The following is a 14712-nucleotide window of genomic DNA, read 5'->3' as shown; positions in this document are numbered from 1 at the left end:
TGTAAAATAGGCATTACTGGATAGAAATGGCCTTTGCCATTGAAAGTATTTCACAGAATAAAGAAAGGAATGGATGCTACCATATTTATTTTACCAAGCAAGCATACCTCTCATAGAAAAACCTAAAAAGGTTACCAAGCAAGAAAACTGTGAACCTATAATCTTATCTACAAATAAAAGTCTAAACTTTTCAAGCAAAAAAGGCTCCATGACAAAGTAGAGTTTATACATTATTTTTTTAATAATAAATTTATTTTTTATTGGTGTTCAATTTGCCAACATACAGAGTAACACCCAGGGCTCATCCCATCAAGTGCCCCCCTCAGTGTCTGTCACCCATTCACCCCACCCCTGCCCTCCTCCCCTTCCACCACCCCTAGTTCATTTCCCAGAGTTAGGAGTCTTTATGTTCTGTCTCCTTTTCTGATATTTCCTACCCATTTCTTCTCCCTTCCCTTCTATTCCCTTTCACTATTATTTATATTCCCCAAATGAATGAGAACATATAATGTTTGTCCTTCTCTGATTGACTTATTTCACTCAGCATGATACCCTCCAGTTCCATTCACATTGAAGCAAATGGTGGGTATTTGTCATTTCTAATGGCTGAGTAATATTCCATCGTATACATAAACCACATCTTCTTTATCCATTCATCTTTCGATAAACACCGAGGCTCCTTCCACAGTTTGGCTATTGTGGACATTGCTACTATAAACATCGGGGTGCAGGTGTCTCGGCATTTCATTGCATCTGTATCTTTGGGGTAAATCCCCAGCAGTGCAATTGCTGGGTCGTAGGGCAGGTCTATTTTTAACTCTTTGAGGAACCTCCACACAGTTTTCCAGAGAGGCTGCACCAGTTCACATTCCCACCAACAGTGTAAGAGGGTTCCCTTTTCTCTGCATGCTCTCCAACATTTGTGGTTTCCTGCCTTGTTAATTTTCCCCATTCTCACTGGTGTGAGGTGGTATCTCATTGTGGTTTTGATTTGTATTTCTCTGATGGCAAGTGATGCGGAGCATTTTCTCATGTGCATGTTGGCCATGTCTATGTCTTCCTCAGTGAGATTTCATGTCTTTTGCCCGTTTCATGATTGGATTGTTTGTTTCTTTGGTGTTGAGTTTAAGAAGTTCTTTATAGATCTTGGAAACTAGCCCTTTATCTGATATGTCATTTGCAAATATCTTCTCCCATTCTGTAGGTTGTCTTTTAGTTTTGTTGACTGTATCCTTTGCTGTGCAAAAGCTTCTTATCTTGATGAAGTCCCAATAGTTCATTTTTACTTTTGTTTCTTTTGCCTTCGTGGATGTATCTTGCAAGAAGTTACTGTGGCCAAGTTCAAAAAGGGTGTTGCCTGTGTTCTCCTCTAGGATTTTGATGGAATCTTGTCTCACATTTAGATCTTTCATCCATTTTGAGTTTATCTTTGTGTATGGTGAGAGAGTGTAGTCTAGTTTCATTCTTCTGCATGTGGATGTCCAATTTTCCCAGCACCATTTATTGAAGAGACTGTCTTTCTTCCAGTGGATAGTCTTTCCTCCTTTGTCGAATATTAGTTGACCATAAAGTTGAGGGTCCACTTCTGGGTTCTCTATTCTGTTCCATTGATCTATGTGTCTGTTTTTGTGCCAGTACCACACTGTCTTGATGACCACAGCTTTGTAGTACAACCTGAAATCTGGCATTGTGATGCCCCCAGATATGGTTTTCTTTTTTAAAATTCCTTAAAAAGAAATTTTAAAATTTCTTTTCTGATTCTACACAAATCCTAAAATAATTTGTTCCAACTCTCTGAAGAAAGTCCAGGGTATTTTGATAGGGGTTGCATTAAACGTGTAAATTGTCCTGGGTAACATTGACATTTTTACAATATTAATTCTGCTTTTGGGTGCAATTGTAAATGGGATTGACTCCTTAATTTCTCTTTCTTCAGTCTCATTGTTAGTGTATAGAAATGCCACTGACTTCTGGGGGTTGATTTTGTATCCTGCCACGCTGCCAAATTGTTGTATGAGTTCTAGCAATCTTGGGGTGGAGACTTTTGGGTTTTCTATGTAGAGTATCATGTCATCGGCGAAGAGGGAGAGTTTGACTTCTTCTTTGCCAATTTGAATGACTTTAATGTCTTTTTGTTGTCTGATTGCTGAGGCTAGGACTTCCAGTACTATGTTGAATAGCAGTGGTGAGAGTGGACATCCCTGTCTTGTTCCTGATCTTAGGGGAAAGGCTCCCAGTGCTTCCACATTGGGAATGATATTTGCTGTGGGCTTTTCGTAGATGGCTTTTAAGATGTTGAGGAATGTTCCCTCTATCCCTACACTCTGAAGAGTTTTGATCAGGAATGGATGCTGTATTTTGGCAAATGCTTTCTATGCATCCAATGAGAGGATCATATGGTTCTTGGTTTTTCTCTTGCTGATATGATGAATCACATTGATTGTTTTACGAGTGTTGAACCAGCCTTGTGTCCCGGGGATAAATCCTACTTGGTCATGGTGAATAATTTTCTTAATGTACTGTTGGATCCTATTGGCTAGTATCTTGTTGAGAATTTTTGCATCCATGTTCATCAGGGATATTGGTCTGTAATTCTCCTTTTTGGTGGGTCTTTGTCTGGTTTTGGAATTAAGGTGATGCTGGCCTCATAGAACGAATTTGGAAGTACTCCATCTCTTTCTATCTTTCAAAACAGCTTTAGTAGAATAGGTATGGTTTCTTCTTTAAACGTTTGATAGAATTCCCCTGGGAAGTCATCTGGCCCTGGACTTTTGTGTCTTGAGAGGTTGTTGATGACTGCTTCAGATTCCATCAAAATCCTAGAGGAGAACACAGGCAACACCCTTTTTGAACTCAGCCACAGTAACTTCTTGCAAGATACATCCACGAAGGCAAAAGAAACAAAAGTAAAAATGAACTATTGGGACTTCATCAAGATAAGAAACTTTTGCACAGCAAAGGATACAGTCAACAAAACTAAAAGACAACCTACAGAATGGGAGAAGTTATTTGCAAATGACGTATCAGATAACGGGCTAGTTTCCAAGATCTATAAAGAACTTATTAAACTCAACACCAAAGAAACAAACAATCCAATCATGAAATGGGCAAAAGACATGAACAGAAATCTCACTGAGGAAGACATAGACATGGCCAACATGCACATGAGAAAATGCTCCGCATCACTTGCCATCAGGGAAATACAAATCAAAACCACAATGAGATACCACCTCACACCAGTGAGAATGGGGAAAATTAACAAGACAGGAAACCACAAATGTTGGGATGATGGGATGAGCACTGAGTGTTATTCTGTATGTTAGTAAATTGAACACCAATAAAAAATAAATTTACTAAAAAAAAAACCAAATTAGCAGTAATCATGCAAAATATATCAGAACTGAATTTAATAAGAATTGTGAAGAATATGTGAAAAAAATCACTACATTCAACTAGAGAATATAAACAAAGACTTAGATAATGAAAATACCAATTTGCTAAAAATAAAAGAGGAAAATATTTAAAGCAAATGTGGCAGACATGTTAATAGATTTTTCTACATCCAAAAATTTTTACATAGCAATATGGACTAATGAGGCAAATAAGTAATTTACAAAGCAATAACTGCAAATAGTGAACAGAATTGTGAAACTATTTTAAATTTTATTTGTAGTTAAGTAAATATTAATAAAAGTGGGCATTATTTAAGACCAGTAAAATGATGATTAAAAAGAATGCTACAGCTAACTTCTTGGGAGTTTGGGAATTGCACTCATAGACAGCTAGAGATGTATCTTGGCACAGCGTTTGGGGAGGCATTTTGTTAATCTCTATTAAAATTGAATGTATGCATCACTTTTGACTCGGAAATAAAACTTCAGGAATTTATCCTAATGAAAATAATTTAACATATGCACAGTATGTATACATAAAGATGCTTACTACATCATTATTTTTAAAAGAGAAACAGGGACAGCTGGGTGGCTCAGTAGTTGAGCATCTGCCTTTGGCTCAGGGTGTGATCCCAGAGTCCAGGGATCAAGTCCCACACTGGGCTCCCTGCAGGGAGCCTGCTGCTCCCTCTGCCTGTGTCTCTGTGTCTCTCATGAATAAATAAATAAAATGTTTACAAAAATTTAAAAGAAAACAAAGCATCAATATAAACATCCATCAGTAGGGGAATAGTTAAATCAATTGTGTTATTTATATACAATAAAGTTTCTTGATATCATTAAGCATGATTCATATTTATAACTATTGATGTGTGAAGATTCTATGAAATAGTTAAGTAAAAGAAGCACATTATAAACAAAAACACAAGTTACAAAACCTGTGTAATGAAATGATTTTCATATGGCTAGAATTCTTCCTAGTAAGTTGTAGAAGCATACAGTCAGAAAAGTCACAGATTATGAGTCTTTATTCTCTTGTATACATGTTCCTGTGTTTTCTGATTTTTCTACAGTGAGTATGTTTTTTAAGAGTTTATTTCTTTTAGGTTCACAGCTAAATTGAGGGAAGGAAGGTACTCCCATATAGCCCTCACCCCAACACATGCACAGCCTCCTCCGCTTTCCATATATACTTTCAAACATGAAAAAAAGAATAAAAGTTTAAAAAGAAATGTATTATTTGGGGTTAAAAAAACTGGCTCTGTTGTATTAAATTGCTTCCTGTATGAGCAATCTTTCTCTGATGGATAAATACATAGTTGAATGTGAAAATGGGCTATACAAGTGAAAAATTTTCCTCTCTAGAGTACTTATGCCCTGCATAGGCAACTACAGACAAGCCATCCCAACAAAGCCAGTGTTGAGAAAGGCTTGCCTTGAAAACATACAATACATGTTCTCCCATTTAAAAAGCCAGCCTTTTGGATAAGAGTATAAATTGGTAAAATCATTTTGAAAATCCAGCAGTGGCTATTAAAGTTAAATAAACATATATCCTTGACACAGCAATTCCACTCCTGGGTTTATACCCAAAAGAAATGGATATTTATGTTCATCAAAAACCTGAATGATCATCGCAGTTTCATTAGTAAGAGTTAAGAACTGGAAATGACCCAATGTCTATGAAAAGAAAATTGTGATTTAGTCCTACAATGGAATACTACACAGCAATGAAAAGAGATGGTCTTGTGCCAAATGCAATAATATAGATGAATCATAAAGACATAATTTTGAGTAAAAGAACCCAATCATTAAACCATCATTACCATTTGATTCCATTTCCATCAGTTCAGATAAAGGAAAAAAATAATCAATGGTAGTAGAAATCAGAACAATAGTTGGGTTAGGATGGAGTGATTTCCATAGAAGAGGACAAAGGACCTTCTGAAGCATTAGAAATATCTTGATCTGGGGATTGCTGGGTGGCTCAGCGGTTGAGCCTCTGCCTTTGGCCCAGGGCCTGATCCTGGAGTCCTAGGATCAAGTCCCACATCAGGCCCCTGCATGGAACCTGCTTCTCCCTCTGCCTGTGTCTCTGCCCCTCTCTCTCTCTCTCTGGGTCTCTCATGAATAAATAAATAAAATATTAAAAAAAAAGAAATATCTTGATCTGAGTGGAGTTCAGATGGGTGCATATATATATATGTATATATATATATACATATATATATATGTAAAAATTTACTGAGCTATACATATAGATTTGTGAATTTAACTTATATAAAAGTTATATTTTAACTAAAAATTGTTTTTTTAATTTAACTAAAAATAAAAGCCAATCTTCCCAGAAAGAAAAAGCAGGTCAGCACACTGAGCAGAGGCTATTTCAGGGTGAGTATTACATAGTCAGCACATTTTCAAATGATGGGGAGATTATTATATCATCTGAATACACCTAATTATTACAACTGGCCAGCAGTCATTTATAGAAATTGTTCATAAATATTTAAACATACTGCCTGGAAACATTTCTAAAGAGCTTTTAATATTTCTCAGCTGAGGTACATTGGTGTGAATTTCCAAGATCATGCTCCTGACATTGAAGTAATTGAAAAATCCAGGGCAAACTGACTAATCCCAGTAACAAAGAAATCTATTGTTTTCTTGCCTATTGTTTATTTTATATCCATTTATTTTAGGCTCATCATATTCATTCTGTTTCATTGAGTCTCCAAATATGGAATTCCTGCCTGACTCTTCCCGATTTGCCCACCATTCTGATGTTGCCAAAATCCCTCCACCTGAGGGTTCTGAGTCAGTTGGCAAAACTCGTTCGATGGTTTATCTAGAAGACAGGGAGGACAGAGGAGAATATGCCAAGGGAAAACTGTAAAAATGTCATGAGCAGTTCCCATGATTTTAAAATCCATTTTAAAATTATTTCATTCTATCATTTCTATACTGAAATATTTCGACTTCCAGAGGGCATTCTGGTCAGCAAAACTGCAACTAGTATACTGCAAAGTTGCAAAAGTCCATAGCATGGTCACAAATTTATGCATCTTGCTTTCAGACACACAGTTTATTTATCCTCTAGCACTGGCCTAAGCTTCCTTATGGATCCTATTCTCCTAAGGAATGGGAACAACTCAGATCTGCCGATTAACAAAGTTCCAGATTTTTCTGATTCAACAGTTTCCCTCCAGTATAAACATTTGGTCCTTCAAAGTTGAGATCCTTCAAAGTTCTGTGTCTTCTACTTCCTCGGGTATCTTTCTGAGACGTCCCCTCTCTGGTAGCTTGTGTGATATATAGTGGTATAATTATATATGGTAATATTATATATGAATGATTTAATTCCATTTGTACCTAAAGTAGTCAGGTTGATCTCTCTTGGCTGGGTCTAGGTTCAGTTGTGGTCCCTGATAGTCTCAGTCTCTCTTCCGTTCTAAGTGGTGTCACAAAGGCCTCTGAATAACTTCATATTCACCATCCAGCCCTTGGCCTAGGTGTTCTATACTACGAGCCCCTTGCCTCTCACTTGGGTAGGCTCTAAGGCATAGACGCTTGACGTCAGCTTGACCATCTGCCTTTGGGGATCTGTAGAAATTCCTGACTCTCAAATCAGGCCCTAGTACGGTGGTCTTCAAGAAACACCTGGAGGACTTGTTAAAACATAGGCTACTGGGCCCCCCCCTCAGAGTTCCTGATTCAGTAGGTCTGGAGTGGGGTCTAAGAATTTGCATTTCTAATACCTTCCCAGTGATGCTAATGCTGTTGTCACCGTTTGAGAACCTCTAGTCATAGAAGAACCAAGCCATCAGGAAAGCTGAGACTTCAGTGCTTTTAATTTTACTTTGATGTGGCTTGATATGGTGAATGGTCACCTATGAGACCATTATATTCTGGAATCCTTAATGTGAATTTTAAAAAAACACCCCTGTTTCTAGTGATCCCCTTACTTAACACCCCGGTGGCTCTTTGGGCTGCTTATATCCCCCACTCCACCATTGCACTTCCTTACAGCCTTGTATCCCTTCACAGCCCTTTCAAACCAGAATAACTGGATTTGGCTTTCCCATTTCCAGGTTGCAATATTCTCTTACCCTAGGCAACAAGCCAAATAGGGCAGCTGCCATAGACGGCTGGGTACTTTCTTCACGCTTTATGGATGATCTGGCTCCAGAAATGGTCAAGATATTTCAAAAATTCTGGCTTTCCATCCCCTTCCTCTGTAGCAGGAGGCAGCTGGATGTCTCAGGTTAGCTTCCTGAGACATCCTTCCTGAGGGAAGGTTATGATCATGGAATTCCAAAGTACGGAAGTCATTAATATTTTGCTAAACTATCCTTGTTACAGATAACATTCATTGAGGACCTCATTCTAGCTCTTTCTTTGAGGGACTAGTAGCCAAAGGGCTCAAATTCCAGAGTATATCCCATATCATAAAGTAGAAAGCAAATCGATCCCTAGTGCTAAAACAGTTTTTAAATTACTCAATTAGACATTATGGAACCAAAAATCCCTATATACTATCATCATTTTCAAATATTCACTTTCCTGCCAATAGCCACATTTTGCCAGGTTGTGGAGACAAAGCAAGTTGGCAAGATGTTGAGAAACCTGTAATTGGCAGGACAGAATATCTTTTTGCTGCCAATTTCATGGGCAGGTGCCTGGGACTTGATAAGATGTGAGAGGAAAATTTGTTGCTTTGATTCTGAACTTTATAGAAAGCCACTTCCTGCTATTTTGATGTTCATGACCTCAAATCTATGCTGCTGATTTTTTTAGGTATTTAAACTCTCTCAGTGGGCCTACCACCATACTATACTTTCTAAATTTGGGGAAGAATTATGATATTTAAATAGGTGTAAGGTCTAGAAAACAAATCAGACTCCATAGTAGCATACATCCTCTTTTGAGTAATCCCTGTTCATGGAGCTCACTAGAAACTGATTTGATATCTTGACATTGAATTTTGTTGAATTTCTTGAACTATAGACAATCAATGTTTAAACCACAGATGTCATAAGAGAATGGGCATCTGCTTTTCATAAAGTAGATCCTGGTACTCCCATTTTATGCAGTCCATTTTTATTGCAAATTTTTGTAGTTCTTTCCTTATAAGGGAGGGTCTTTAATGTAAAGAGAGTTATCCCAAAGTGAAGAAAACCATTTTCAGGGGAATCAACTTTGAGTAATGCTTATTAATCAGACTAATATAATGGGAATGTACAAGATCAAAGAAGAGAAAAACTGAGTTCATCCTCCTTTTCAGGCACTAATATTGTACATCTGAGGGCAAGTGACCTTTCCTCTCTGGATCGCTTTTGTAAAATAGAAAGCTGGACCAGAGGATGCCTATTTTCGCTTCTCCTACTGTTTAAACAATATGAAGATTTGTATTAGGATGCTATAGGAGTCCTTGGCTTGTTTACACTCCATCTAAGCTGCCCACTATCACCCCAATTTGCTTCAGTCCAGCAAAAGAACCTAACAAGATGCCCACAGCTTGCTTTCTTTCTTCTCATTTCTCTCTCTCTCTCTCTCTGTGTGTGTGTGTGTGTGTGTGTGTGTTTAAGGAGAGGATTTACTGAAACTAATTCTAAAACCTATGCAGGGTCTGACTCCTAAAGCACTCATTAAAAACCCAGCATATTTGCCTCAAAAATTCACCTCCAACTTTTGGGATGCTCCATGAAAGAGACTAGCTAAGAGAATGGAGGTATTTGGCTCTGAGGTTCTTATGGTACAATGTCTAACTCCTCTTATAGCCAGGATTTTTATTGTCAAACAATGTGTTATCTAGAGACAGGCGGACTTAAATTACTATTTTATAAGCTCTTCTATCTCTGTTTCCTACATTTTTTTGTGTTTGTAGGGAATGGTTTCAGAACCTTCAGGAAGCTTTTTTCCTCTACCACTAAGTTATCATATATTGCAGTTTTTAGAATTTATATAGGATCATGAACCAATGCATCTCCAAGATGTACATCAAAGCCTGCAGGAAGAGTGAAAGCCAATCAAGACAATGGCCTGAAGATGTTTTCCAAGACAGTGAGTGTATCTGGGGTCCTTAACACTCCAGGTCAAGAAGAGAAACCATGGTTTCTACACACAGAGATCTCATTCTATAAATTTGCAGAAGTCCATTAGTGAACACCTGGTCATGATAGACTAACTTGTCATCTATCACTGAGTAAAGTCCCTAAAATAAGATTCTTATGAATCTTTACTTATGTTTATAATTACCCTATTCTCATTGAGTCTAATTGGAATACCTCCACATAAAATGCCAGGAAAGGAATTATACGTACAAAGCAGCTTTTAATTAAGAGGAAAAGCACCTATGTGTACTTGGCAGCTTGGTGTTTAGTTTCCTTAATGTAGAACATGGCATATCAGCATTTAAATGGCTTCTGATTAATAAGTACTTGTTTCAAGGCTACCGAGACTGAAATAAGATAAACACATATTAACAGAGTGGGAACAATAATAAAAGGAAATAAGTGTCACTGGTTTAAAATGCATATTGTAAGTGATTCCAAAAGCATGGAAATGTAGTTATTAAACCAGCATGGAAGACCATGGGCCTATTTTATTGAAGTAATTAAATACTCTCTTCAAGTTTATGGCTCCTTGGATCATTTTCGGCAAATGAAAATTGGAGGGGAAATGTTAACCAGGGCCTAATGGATGGCAGCCAGCTTGACTTCTTGATATCAGTAGCTGAGTTTTGAAGGCCATTTGCTATAGAAACTAATGGCCTATTGAATTTGGGGGCTGAAGTCGGAAAAGAGTTCATATCAGTGGCATTGTAGCCAGTGTTTTCTTCCAATTGCCATACAATTACAGTATTGACGATAACAACAACACTAAGAAGAGTGGAATCTTCTGAGTACTTAGTATATGATGGGCACTGTTTTAGGCAGTTAATAGGTGTTAACTCATTTGAACTGGATCACAATGACATGGTGTAAGAAGCAGTCTGCTATCATACTGATCATTATATCACCCCCTTCTGACCCTCCAAATCAGAGTTTCTCTCTTATCCCTTGACACTCCATGAGCATGGTCTGGATTTTCTCTCTTTTACATGGCTCATGAGAGGCATTTTCATTTCTGTTTACTCCTTGCTGGCTCTTTCACTACTAGAATACAAGCTGACTGAGATCACAGACTGTATCTCACTATCCACTCTATCTTCACAGTGCCTAGATCACTGATTTATCTCTTTTTTAATATGTATTTTTTATTGGAGTTCAATTTGCCAACATAGGGTATAACACCCAGTGTTCATCCCATCAAGTGTCCCCCTCAATGCTCGTCACCCAGTCACCCCATCCCCCTTCCACACTACCCCTTGTTCGTTTCCCAGAGTAAGGAGAGAAAATGAGTGGGAAAAATCAGAGAGGGTGACTGATTTCTCTTTCACATATTTTTAGAATAGGAGATCTGCATAAATTAAGAAATTCTGCTCTGCAGCCAGGTCTTCAGCCACATGCAGCTTTGCCACACACTGGTCATGGCCCACTACCTGATTAACAGGGGCACATCTATGTCCCAAATAGCAGGCTCGTGGAACATTAGCTGTCCATGGGGACAGTTAAGTGTGGGGATGGCATCACCTACAATGACTTTCACATTCTCACTGGGTATGCTGACTCACTGCAGACCAGATGGACCTGACCTCTGCTCTGATAAGAAAGATCACTCTGGCTGCTCAGTCAGTAGAGCATGCAACTCTTGATCTTGGGGTTGTGAGTTTAAGCCCTATGTTGGGTGTAGAGTTTACTTAAAAATAAAATTAAATTTTAAAAATACTTTAAAATTAAAACAAAAAGATCACTCTGAAGACCCCCCTGGCTTCCTCAACCATGGACACAGTCACAGAGGCTGGTCTGGCCTTAGCAAAGGCCCTTACAGGAGGTATTGGCTTCATCTATTACAACTGTATACCTGAATTCCAAAGCCAACAAAGTTCAGAAAGGAAAGAAATATGAGCAAGGATTCATCAAAGACCCTGTGTCCTCAGCCCTGAGGATTGAGTGTGGGATGTGTTTGAAGCCAAAGCCCAGCATGGCGTCTTTGGTATCCCAACCACAAGCACAGGCTGTATGGGCAGTTGATTTTCTCAAGGAGGAGGAGCACGACTGATTTTTGGAAGAGATCATGATGAAAGAGGAAGATTTGGTGGTAGCCCCTGCAGGCATCACATTGAAGGAAGCAAACAAAACTCTGCAGCGCAGCAAGAAGGGAAAGTTACCTGTTGTAAATGAAGACGATGATCCTGCCAGGACATTGATGCTAAGAGTCTGATCCAAGACCATGCCATGATGAATTCTGGGGAACTGAAGTTTGAGAAAATAACATCTTCAGTTTAGGTGAAGTGGTGTCCACAGCCTCCATTTGTATAAGGTGCTCTTCAGAAAAGGGATACAGCATACGTCCTGGTTTTTCAATGAAAGTTTGGGGAAAAAAAATACTATGTAGCTTTCTTTTTCTCTCAAAAAATATTTCAGAAATGTTTTTGTGTTTTTGTTTTGTTTTGTTTTGTTTTGTTTTAGAGGTGGGGGGGGGGGTACAGAGAAAGAGAGAGAGAAACTTAAGAATGTTCTACATCCAGCATGGAGTCTGACTTGGGGCTCGATCTCACAATCCTGAGATCATGACCTGAGTCAAAACCAAGAGTCAGACACTTAAATGACTGAGCCACCCTGGTACCAAGGAATGTTTAAAATATTCATAGCTTTGAATTAAAACTTAGAAAATCTAGTTACAAAGCAGTATGCAAATTTTATTCCAATTTTCAAAACTGTTATGTATATAAAGACAGATTAAAATATATAAAAATATTAAAAGTGATCATCTCTGGACAGGAAGATAATGGATAATATTTATTGCCTTTCTATTTTCTAAAACAAAGTTGTTATAAAACTATAGCAAATGTTTGCTTAAAATATTAACTGATTTTAATGTAATTATGATTTTGTCAAATTACTTTTGCTGAATTTTTAATAGCATGCAGAATAAACAGAACAAGGAAAAAAACAACTCACATCCAATAAGTGCTTCAGAGAAATTTCTAAGGCAGGATTTTATCTGTCCATTGGAAAAACCACAGTTTTATTGATTAAAAGCTTAGCCATTGTTAGGCCTTTTCCCATTTCTGTTTTCCATTCTGGCTTAATTTATTACCTGTTACCAAGACTAAGATGTGGAAACATTAGAACTCTCTTGCGAACCACATATGGAATCTTGCTTAAGGATATCAAGTGAGGGGCAAGACAAGAAAAGAAACTCTTCTTGGACACATACTCTCCTAAGGCACTCTGTGAAATTTTGGCAGCATGAATTGGGATTACCCTAAATAACCTTTCTTTGAACAACTTGGAGTCGTCAGAATTCTTTAAAACCATACTTGTCAAGGTTCTTATTGATCAAAGACTTTCCTCCCCTTCAAAGCTACGTGGCTGCTATGAAGAAAATATTTCCAACAGACTTCAGCTAAGTGTACACAGAAGTATGTAAGGGTCAGGTAATGCCAGCCTAGCAAATTCTGCAGCAGGTTTTGAATCTATGGAAATCAGAAAAGGTTTCTTCTTGTTGGTACAGTTAAGTAAAACTTTTGTTTTCTCTGCTTTTTGGTTGCAGTAGTAATTATATGCTTATTTACTTCATAGAAGGTTTCAACTGGTCACATAACAATGAGTAAGATGACTAGTAAGGGAGAAATTTAATCTGAAAGGTGCAAAAATTTTTACCATAAAACACTTTTATATTTGATGAAACTAGCCAGATATACATCACCTGGATTAAGTCACCTTCCACAGACACTTGGAAAATCTGACTTTCCCAGACTGGCCCCTTCATTATTCCCAATATCCTGAAGTTTTATTTCCTGTTTATGTTACTCGACAAAAATCCTGCAATTTTACTTATTTATTCTACTTGATCATAAATTGCCAAACTCTCTTTTTCAATGGAGTTGAGGATCAGAAAGCACCTACATATTTTTTTCTCTCCAACACAAATACACTTCTACGTCAGTACCCAGAGCATCTTCAAATAGTTTGCCAATGCTAAAAGAATAAAGGAAAACGCACATGGTATTTCTAAAATTCATTTTTACTTCTGTTATATAAACAATGGATGCTCATTGTAGAAAGACTTGAACACACAGAAGCAAAACTGAATAGAGATACAATTCATATTTCCACTGTTTTGAAATAACCACTGTCAACATTTGATGTATGCCCTTTTAGATTTTTCCTCTATGTTGTAGATAGAAAGCTAGATGTATTTATGCAAATATATAGTATCATAATCTGTTTTCTATTTCTTTAAAGTGTGCAAAAATATGCCTATGCTATAATGTAATTCCACACTTAAATCTTAAAAGTCTGCTTAATATTCTATCATTTGATAGTATCACAACTAAACAATCCTTATTTTGGAGATAAAAGAGATTTTTAACTATTTTGTATTATAAGTATTATTATAAATAATATATTTTTCACTAAAAATTTCCTTGAATGAAAATATTTAGAATATAATTTCTTTCTCAAAAGGCATGCACACTTTAAAGATTTTGTGATTTATTGACAGATTGCCATCCAAACAAATGGTGCTATTTATGAGTGTACCATTTCTCCAAATCTTTCACAATACTTAGTATTATCACTTCTAACTTTTAAATATCAGGGTATAAAAATAACTGAGTATTTTGAATCTCTTTAATTATGAGTGAAATTAAAATTTCTTCACATATTTGTCACATTCAACTGTATTTATTCTTTTGTGAACTGTCTTATGGGTATTTTTTTAATTGTGAGAAAATTTTTCATATTTAATTTTAAAAGGTAATTATATATTTAAGGTATTAATACCTTACTTTGCCATTCCTGAAGATAGTACTTTCCCCAGTACTCATTTGTGTTGAATTTTATTCATGTTTTTAAACACAACTTTTTAAAATTCTCAAATAACTAAACTAACTTGAAAAAGTTATAAAAATAAAATTATTCATAGAAGTATGATGCTGGATCATACCAAAGTCTAATTTGACCCTTTTCTCCCAAGCTGGACAAAATCCAACTCCACTCTGAAAGAGTTATATCTGGTCCTTTCCTAGGCAACTTAAAAAAAAAAAAAGAAACTTTAATAAACATTTTTGACCCTAAGTCTCAACATCTGTTATCAATAAGGTAAGACAACTCAGAATATTTTTGTCTCATATTTCTTCAAAGAATTTTTCACAGTTGATGAATCTAGCTAACAGGTGGGTACATGTCATATTAAAAATTGCAAATCTAGC

At 36.9% G+C, this 14712-nt stretch overlaps 1 long non-coding RNA gene across 1 annotated transcript; it reads right to left on the bottom strand.

Annotated features, from left to right (window-relative positions):
* Positions 1 to 396: 396 nt before the first annotated feature.
* Positions 397 to 12591, bottom strand: LOC144294361 (uncharacterized). Its single transcript, XR_013361763.1, has 3 exons — positions 12455 to 12591; positions 11662 to 11845; positions 397 to 2819 (listed from the first exon to the last, which is right to left on the bottom strand). It is a non-coding gene; the product is annotated as an uncharacterized LOC144294361 (long non-coding RNA).
* Between the last annotated feature and the right edge of the window lie 2121 nt (positions 12592 to 14712).

This window comes from Canis aureus, chromosome 22 (assembly GCF_053574225.1).
Source record: "Canis aureus isolate CA01 chromosome 22, VMU_Caureus_v.1.0, whole genome shotgun sequence".
Lineage (NCBI taxonomy): Eukaryota > Metazoa > Chordata > Mammalia > Carnivora > Canidae > Canis > Canis aureus.
This window is presented reverse-complemented; position numbering and strand designations above follow the sequence as displayed.